A 10357-nucleotide genomic window follows, 5' to 3' on the forward strand; every position below is an offset into this window, starting at 1 on the left:
GTCTGACTGTGGCCCCAGCGGTGGGCTGGGGGCAGACATCAGGACTGACTGCGGCCCCACCCACCAACTCCAGTTATACACCACAGCACAGGGGAAGTGCCCTGCAGGCCCTCACCACACCAGGGACTATCCAAAATGACCAAGCGGAAGAATTCCCCTCAGAAGAATCTCCAGGAAATAACAACAGCTAATGAGCTGATCAAAAAGGATTTAAATAATATAACAGAAAGTGAATTTAGAATAATAGTCATAAAATTAATCGCTGGGCTGGAAAACAGCATACAGGACAGCAGAGAATCTCTTGCTACAGAGATCAAGGGACTAAGGAACAGTCACGAGGAGCTGAAAAACGCTTTAAAGGAAATGCAAAACAAAATGGAAACCACCACGGCTCGGATGGAAGAGGCAGAGGAGAGAATAGGTGAACTAGAAGATAAAGTTATGGAAAAAGAGGAAGCTGAGAAAAAGAGAGATAAAAAAATCCAGGAGTATGAGGGAAAATTAGAGAACTAAGTGATACACTAAAAAGAAATAATATACGCATAATTGGTATCCCAGAGGAGGAAGAGAGAGGGAAAGGTGCTGAAGGGGTACTTGAAGAAATAATAGCTGAGAACTTCCCTGAACTGGGGAAGGAAAAAGGCATGGAAATCCAAGAGGCACAGAGAACTCCCTTCAGACAGAACTTGAATCGATCTTCTGCACGACATATCATAGTGAAACTGGCAAAATACAAGGATAAAGAGAAAATTCTGAAAGCAGCAAGGGGTAAACGTGCCCTCACATATAAAGGGAGACCTATAAGACTCGTGACTGATCTCTCTTTTGAAACTTGGCAGGCCAGAAAGACTTGGCACGAGATTTTCAGTGTGCTAGACAGAAAAAATATGCAGCCGAGAATCCTTTATCCAGCAAGTCTGTCATTTAGAATAGAAGGAGAGATAAAGGTCTTCCCAAACAAACAAAAACTGAAGGAATTTGTCACCACTAAACCAGCCCTACAAGAGATCCTAAGGGGGACCCTGTGAGACAAAGTACCAGAGACATCACTACAAGCATAAAACATACAGACATCACAATGACTCTAAACCCGTACCTTTCTATAATAACACTGAATGTAAATGGATTAAATGCGCCAACCAAAAGACATAGGGTATCAGAATGGATAAAAAAACAAGACCCATCTATTTGCTGTCTACAAGAGACTCATTTTAGACCTGAGGACACCTTTAGATTCAGAGTGAGGGGATGGAGAACTATTTATCATGCTACTGGAAGCCAAAAGAAAGCTGGAGTAGCCATACTTATATCAGACAAACTAGACTTTAAATTAAAGGCTGTAACAAGAGATGAAGAAGGACATTATATAATAGTTACAGGGTCTATCCATCAGGAAGAGCTAACAATTATAAATGTCTATGCGCCGAATACCGGAGCCCCCAAATATATAAAACAATTACTCATAAACAGAAGCAACCTTATTGATAAGAATGTGGTAATTGCTGGGGACTTTAACACCCCACTTACAGAAATGGATAGATCATCTAGACACACGGTCAATAAAGAAACAAGGGCCCTGAATGAGACACTGGATCAGATGGACTTGACAGATATATTTAGAACTCTGCATCCCAAAGCAACAGAATATACTTTCTTCTCGAGTGCACATGGAACATTCTCCAAGATAGATCATATACTGGGTCACAAAACAGCCCTTCATAAGTTTACAAGAATTGAAATTATACCATGCCTACTTTCAGACCACAATGCTATGAAGCTTGAAATCAACCACAGGAAAAAGTCTGGAAAACCTCCAAAAGCATGGAGGTTAAAGAACACCCTACTAACGAATGAGTGGGTCAACCAGGTAATTAGAGAAGAAATCAAAAAATATATGGAAACAAACGAAAATGAAAATACAACAATCCAAACGCTTTGGGACGCAGCGAAGGCAGTCCTGAGAGGAAAATACATTGCAATCCAGGCCTATCTCAAGAAACAAGAAAAATCCCAAATACAAAATCTAACAGCACACCTAAAGGAACTAGAAGCAGAACAGCAAAGGCAGCCTAAACCCAGCAGAAGAAGAGAAATAATAAAGATCAGAGCAGAAATAAACAATATAGAATCTAAAAAAACTGTAGAGCAGATCAACGAAACCAAGAGTTGGTTTTTTGAAAAAATAAACAAAATTGACAAACCTCTAGCCAGGCTTCTCAAAAAGAAAAGGGAGATGACCCAAATAGATAAAATCATGAATGAAAATGGAATTATTACAACCAATCCCTCAGAGATACAAACAATTATCAGGGAATACTATGAAAAATTATATGCCAACAAATTGGACAACCTGGAAGAAATGGACAAATTCCTGAACACCCACACTCTTCCAAAACTCAATCAGGAGGAAATAGAAAGCTTGAACAGACCCATAACCAGCGAAGAAATTGAATCGGTTATTAAAAATCTCCCAACAAATAAGAGTCCAGGACCAGATGGCTTCCCAGGGGAGTTCTACCAGACGTTTAAAGCAGAGATAATACCTATCCTTCTCAAGCTATTCCAAGAAATAGAAAGGGAAGGAAAACTTCCAGACTCCTTCTATGAAGCCAGTATTACTTTGATTCCTAAACCAGACAGAGACCCAGTCAAAAAAGAGAACTACAGGCCAATATCCCTGATGAATATGGATGCCAAAATTCTCAATAAGATACTAGCAAATTGAATTCAACAGCATATAAAAAGAATTATTCACCATGATCAAGTGGGATTCATTCCTGGGATGCAGGGCTGGTTCAACATTCGCAAATCAATCAACGTGATACATCACATTAACAAAAAAAAAAAGAGAAGAACCATATGATCCTGTCAATCAATGCAGAAAAGGCCTTTGACAAAATCCAGCACCCTTTCTTAATAAAAACCCTTGAGAAAGTCGGGATAGAAGGAACATACTTAAAGATCATAAAAGCCATTTATGAAAAGCCCACAGCTAACATCATCCTCAACGGGGAAAAACTGAGAGCTTTTTCCCTGAGATCAGGAACACGACAGGGATGCCCACTCTCACCGCTGTTGTTTAACATAGTGCTGGAAGTTCTAGCATCAGCAATCAGACAACAAAAGGAAATCAAAGGCATCAATATTGGCAAAGATGAAGTCAAGCTTTCGCTTTTTGCAGATGACATGATATTATACATGGAAAATCCGACAGACTCCACCAAAAGTCTGCTAGAACTGATACATGAATTCAGCAAAGTTGCAGGATACAAAATCAATGTACAGAAATCAGTTGCATTCTTATACACTAACAATGAAGCAACAGAAAGACAAATAAAGAAAATGATCCCATTCACAATTGCACCAAGAAGCATAAAATACCTAGGAATAAATCTAACCAAAGATGTAAAGGATCTGTATGCTGAAAACTATAGAAAGCTTATGAAGGTAATTGAAGAAGATTTAAAGAAATGGAAAGACATTCCCTGCTCATGGATTGGAAAAATAAATATTGTCAAAATGTCAATACTACCCAAAGCTATCTACACATTCAATGCAATCCCAATCAAAATTGCACCAGCATTCTTCTCGAAATTAGAACAAGCAATCCTAAAATTCATATGGAACCACAAAAGGCCCCGAATAGGCAAAGGAATTTTGAAGAAGAAGACCAAAGCAGGAGGCATCACAATCCCAGACTTTAGCCTCTACTACAAAGCTGTAATCATCAAGACAGCATGGTATTGACACAAAAACAGACACACAGACCAATGGAATAGAATAGAAACCCCAGAACTAGACCCACAAACGTATGGCCAACTCATCTTCGACAAAGCAGGAAAGAACATCCAATGGAAAAAAGACAGCCTCTTTAACAAATGGTGCTGGGAGAACTGGACAGCAACATGCAGAAGGTTGAAACTAGACCACTTTCTCACACCATTTACAAAAATAAACTCAAAATGGATAAAGGACCTAAATGTGAGACAGGAAACCATCAAAACCTTAGAGGAGAAAGCAGGAAAAGACCTCTCTGACCTCAGCCGTAGCAATCTCTTACTCGACACATCCCCAAAGGCAAGAGAATTAAAAGCAAAAGTGAATTCCTGGGACCTTATGAAGATAAAAAGCTTCTGCACAGCAAAGGAAACAACCAACAAAACTAAAAGGCAACCAACGGAATGGGAAAAGATATTTGCAAATGACATATCGGACAAAGGGCTAGTATCCAAAATCTATAAAGAGCTCACCAAACTCCACACCCGAAAAACAAAGAACCCAGTGAAGAAATGGGCAGAAAACATGAATAGACACTTCTCTAAAGAAGACATCCAGATGGCCAACAGGCACATGAAAAGATGTTCAGCGTCGCTCCTTATCAGGGAAATACAAATCAAAACCACACTCAGATATCACCTCACGCCAGTCAGAGTGGCCAAAATGAACAAATCAGGAGACTATAGATGCTGGAGAGGATGTGGAGAAACGGGAACCCTCTTGCACTGTTGGTGGGAATGCAAATTGGTGCAGCCGCTCTGGAAAGCAGTGTGGAGGTTCCTCAGAAAATTAAAAATAGACCTACCCTATGACCCAGCAATAGCACTGCTAGGAATTTATCCAAGGGATACAGGAGTACTGATGCATAGGGGCACTTGTACCCCAATGTTCATAGCAGCACTGTCAACAATAGCCAAATTATGGAAAGAGCCTAAATGTCCATCAACTGATGAATGGATAAAGAAATTGTGGTATATATACACAATGGAATACTATGTGGCAATGAGAAAAAATGAAATATGGCCTTTTGTAGCAACGTGGATGGAACTGGAGAGTGTAATGCTAAGTGAAATAAGCCATACAGAGAAAGACAGATACCATATGGTTTCACTCTTATGTGGATCCTGAGAAACTTAACAGGAACCCATGGGGGAGGGGAAGGAAAAAAAAAAAAAGAGGTTAGAGTGGGAGAGAGCCAAAGCATAAGAGACTGTTAAAAACTGAGAACAAACTGAGGGTTGATGGGGGGTGGGAGGGAGGGGAGGATGGGTGATGGGTATTGAGGAGGGCACCTTTTGGGATGAGCACTGGGTGTTGTATGGAAACCAATTTGTCAATAAATTTCATATATAAAAAAAATAAAAATAAAAATAAAAATCAAGACTGACTCTAAATGTCAAAAAAAAAATACAAGTGACAATTAAAAAAAACAACATAAAAATAAGGATTCTTTGGGATTTTTTATAGACCATGTCATCTGTGAATAAGGATACTTTTTCTATTGGTTCCTTTAATGTACTTTTATTGCATAACTGTTCTGACTAGAATACCCAGTATTATGTTGAACAAAAGTTTTGGGGCGCCTGGGTGGCGCAGTCGGTTAAGCGTCCAACTTCAGCCAGGTCACGATCTCGCGGTCCGTGAGTTCGAGCCCCGCGTCAGGCTCTGGGCTGATGGCTCAGAGCCTGGAGCCTGTTTCCGACTCTGTGTCTCCCTCTCTCTCTGCCCCTCCCCCGTTCATGCTCTGTTTCTCTCTGTCCCAAAAATAAATAAACGTTGAAAAAAAAATTTTTTTTAAAAAGTGATGAAGGCACTTCATAACCTTGTTTCTGATAGGACAAAATTTCAGTCTTACTATTGAATATGTTAGATTTCAGGTCTTTGTACATATATGGACTTTACTAGGTAGTGGTAGTTTCCTTCTATTCCTACTATTGAGTGTTTTTAATCCTGAAGTGGTAGCCAATATGCTTGCATTCTTGTTTGGCATGAATTAATAGAATGTCATGTTTGATCTTCATTCTGTTAAGGTGCAGTCTTAAATTGATAGTTTTCCATATGTTGAAACACCCTTGAATTCCAGGAAGAATTCCCACTTGATTATGTGGTAACATAGTGAAAGTGCTTTTGATTCAGTTTGCTTTGCCTTATTGTGGGCTTTCCATGAATATTCCCCACAGGTAGTAGTTTGTACTCTTCTTTACTTGTAATGTCTTCCTTTGCTTTGATAACCTGTTAATGCTGGTGTCACAGAGAGTGTGTTCACAAACTCTCTTCTCTTCACTTCTTGGAAATGTTTGAGGAGATTTGAAGAACGCTTTCATTAAGTGTTTGTATGAGTTATCCAGTGAATCCATTGGCACGGGAATTTTAATTGTTGGGCATTTTTAAAATTAATTTTCAATGTACATAGTAGTTGTAGCTCCGATGAGATAGCTAAAAATATTTCTTCTTGATGGGGTCCAGGCAGGTTTTATCATTTTTGAAATTTATACCCCCTTTTCAGTATCTGTTTCTTGGCACATAATTATCCATTGTCACCTCTTAAAATGATTCTTTTTTTTTTTTCAACGTTTATTTATTTTTGGGACAGAGAGAGACAGAGCATGAACGGGGGAGGGGCAGAGAGAGAGGGAGACACAGAATCGGAAACAGGCTCCAGGCTCTGAGCCATCAGCCCAGAGCCTGACGCGGGGCTCGAACTCACGGACCGCGAGATCGTGACCTGGCTGAAGTTGGACGTTTAACCAATTGCGCCACCCAGGCGCCCCAAAATGATTCTTATTTCTATGCTGTCTATTATACTGTTTCATTTGTCCATGTCTGATTTTAGTTGGTCTTCTCTCCCTCATTCTTACTTGATTTGGTTATAGGTCTGTCCAATTTGTTGGGCTTTTCTGAAATCAACTCTTCCTACTGTCAATATTTTCCTGTTTACTATGTCCTATTTTGTTCATTTCTGTTTTATTTTTAAATTTCCTTCTTCTGGTAATTTGGGCTCATATGGTACTTTCCCTGATTAGTGGAGGAATAGGAACGTGATGTGTGCTATAGCATGCCAATACTACAGAACTATCTGTGAGCATTGCGTACAACTCTATGTGTCCATGGAGGAATGAAGTCCTGATGATACCTTCTCAGCCATCTTGCTGAAGTTCTCTTAGATGAATATTGCATATTAGAAATTTTCATTATATTCATCTGAGAGGATTAAGTGGAATGATTTTACTATTCTCTTATTTGTTATCTTTCAGCTGTCTTCAACTGGTACTCAGAGCTTTCTGCCAAAGATGTGTATAGAAGCTTCTTTCCAAAAAGTGGCAGGGGGTAGATATAAACATAGTGCCTTGAGAATGTACACTTAATGATGTTGGTGATCACTTAATGTTGGTGATCATCAGAGGATTCATGTGGGAAAAAAGCCCATATACATGCAATGAACCTGGGAACATGTTTAGTCAGTCATCAAGACTAAATATAAATAAGACAACCCATACTGGGCAGAAAGGTTACATTTGTAAGGAATGTGGCAAAGCCTTTAAGTGGCACTCAACACTAATTCAACATCAACAAATGCATACTGGAGAGAAACCTTACAAATGTAAAGAATGTGGTAAAACCTTTAAGTATGGCTCATCACTAAATGGACATAAGGGAATCCATACTGGGGAGAAGCTCTACTAATGTAAAGACCATGGCAAGGTCTTTAACAACCGCTCAAGGCTTACTCAACATCATAGAATTCATACTAAAGACTAACCTTACAAATGTGAATAATGTGGCAAGGTCTTTAAGAGCCACTCAATCCTTACTCAACATCACAGAATTCATACTAGAGAGAAACCTTACAAATGTGAAGAATGTGTCAAGGCCTTTAACCAACAGTCATATCTTACTCAACATCACAGGATTCATAGTGGAGAGAAACCTTACCAATGTAATGAATGTGGCAAGGCCTTTACCTGGCACTCAATTCTTTCTCAACATCACAGAATTCATACTAGAGAGAAACCTTACAAATATAAGGACTGTTGCAAGGACTTTAAGAAGCAATCACACCTTATTAAACCTAACAGAATTCACACTCGAGAGAAGGTTTACCAATGTAAAGAATGTGACAAGATCTGTAATCATTGTTCATCCTTTACTCATTATCACAGATTCTGTACTGGAGCAAACCTTACAAAGTTAAAGAAAGGGAGAAACTTTTAAGGACCATTCATCCCTTACTTCACATTGGAAGATTTATACTGGAGAATAATCATAGAATTCTAAAGAATGTAGCAAGGCCTTTAAGCAATGCTAAACTCTGAGTCCTGACCAGAGTAGGTATATGAGAGGATTTTTCAAATATAAAAAATTTGGCAAGCCCTTTAATCAGAGGTCAAGCTTCACTCTTCATCACAAAATTCATGGTGAAGAAAAAAACTTACCAAAGCAAAGAATGTGGTAAAACTTTCAGGACTGCTCAACCCTACTCAGCATCACAGAGTTTATACTGAGGAGAAATATTACAAAGGTAAAGAATGTAGCAAGCCTGTAGCAGAACTCAGAATTTGCTCAACATCATAGCTGTCTTACAGGATAGAAACCATAAAATATAGAGAGAGTTGTGCTTGTACCTGGAATTCAATTCTTAATCAATATCTCAAAATGCACGCTAGATTTTAACCCCACAAACATAATGAATGAACAAAGTCCTCCCTATTAAGCATACACTTCAGCAAACACCAAAGAGTGCATAAAAGAAAGTATCTTGAAAGATGCAAATATTTGGAAAAGTATTTAACTGAGCATCAAGTGTCAATAAATGACACAGAATTCACAGTAGAAAGCAGTGTGTCAGTCTATTCAGACATTACATCCAAATACGTATTATTAAGGATAATACAAAGTTAAACACTTAGATAATGTTTTTGCTGGTATCCTTCAAAAGATAGAGGGGATGGATTTTCATAGGTTTACTAATTTGAATATATGCTTTTTTACATTGACCCTATTTGAGATGTGACTAACAAATATTAATGTATTTCTATAATCACTCCACAAAATTCATTTATTTCTAGTGGATTTATGAAATCATGGGGCTGATTGTTGCTGCATCAAAGAAATTAAATGACCTTTTTCATTACGTGGGACTCATGCATATCTAATTGTCTATGGAAAAGGAAGAAAAATATGATACACGATCTACAAAGAGAATCTAAATGCAGATGCTATTTTGTGATTATAATATTGATTAAAGTACCATGAAATGGGCTTTCAGATCATCATTCTTCTCTATTAATTAAAACTAAAAAGGTTTCTGAATATTATAAATAAAATGTTTTAGTAATTGGTCTTTAGTATTGGCAGTCCAATAAAATACTGATATATCTTCATTGTAGCAATAGTGAATGTGGTTGAAATGAAATTGTCACAGATATCTGAAAGAGGATAGCTAATTCTTCCATAAAATGGCATACAATCATACATCCACATTCCTCAAGAATTACCTCAGGCCTGTCAAGGAAATCACTACTCCCAGCTTGATATCAGCCCCGGAAACAGCTTCTTGAATGCTTGTATTCTGTATCTTTAACAAGGATTACAGAGTGGATTTGAAATGCATAACTTAGTCTATGTGTGAATTTAATATGTTTTAATTAATAAAGCAATGTTTTAAAAATTTTTTTAATGTTTATTTATTTTTGAGAGACAGAGTGTGAGCAGGGGAGGAGCAAAGAGAGACACACACACATACAGTGCCATCAGGGGAGGGGCAGAGAGAGAGGGAGACACAGAATCCAAAGCAGGCTCCAGGCTCTGAGCTGTCAGCACACAGCCCGACGCAGGGCTTGAACTCATGAGCCATGAGATCATGACCTGAGCCCAAGTCAGCCACCCAGCTGACTGAGCCACCCAGGCGCCCCAAAAGCAATGTTTTTTTAATGTGTGAACTTCAATGTGTAATGCATGAAGTGTTATCCCACCACCAGTGTAAACATACCTCACTTTATTAAAGATTGTAGGTAACTGATGGTACCTATCAACTCTTTGGTAATGGAATCCAATAATATATCCTGTAATCCATTTTCTCAGTGGCCTTAAGCTTCAAATAATGTGTGATTATTTTTACCCTACTTTATCTATTGTTCTATTTTTACCTCGTTGGTATTGCTGAGATATTAGATGTATATATTACAGATTTTCTAGGGGTATTGTTGAACGTTTACCTCAAGTACTCCATGATAATGCTACCTGGCTTCTACTTTGTGTAGCCAGTAGTTTTGTAGGGGCCTTGAACTGGATCAACCCGTCTCACTACTATGATCCCTAAACAACACCCTGAAGAGTCACAAGTTAATGTAACTTCTGATATGACATCTCCAATCCACCCTTGTGAGGAATCATCTCTCCTATCCCCCATGGCTTTACTCTTGTATGTATTCTAGAGAAGACTCCCACAGAGCTTACCTAAACCTGCCTTAGCGAATGGCCCAATTTGGACTTAGCCTAAAGACACTAAAACATTCCACCATGAACCCAAATAAAGGTATATGCCCCATGTCGTATGTGGAAGTGTTGTTTTGATATTTAC

General features: G+C 38.5%; 1 pseudogene; it reads left to right on the forward strand.

Annotated features, from left to right (window-relative positions):
- Positions 1 to 7227: 7227 nt before the first annotated feature.
- LOC124511670 (zinc finger protein 675-like) lies at positions 7228 to 7989 on the forward strand (annotated as a pseudogene).
- The last annotated feature ends 2368 nt before the right edge of the window (positions 7990 to 10357 follow it).

The sequence above is a fragment of the Lynx rufus genome, unplaced genomic scaffold (assembly GCF_022079265.1).
Source record: "Lynx rufus isolate CCGP_SWC_20201006 ecotype Redwood Valley unplaced genomic scaffold, mLynRuf1.p SCAF_16, whole genome shotgun sequence".
Lineage (NCBI taxonomy): Eukaryota > Metazoa > Chordata > Mammalia > Carnivora > Felidae > Lynx > Lynx rufus.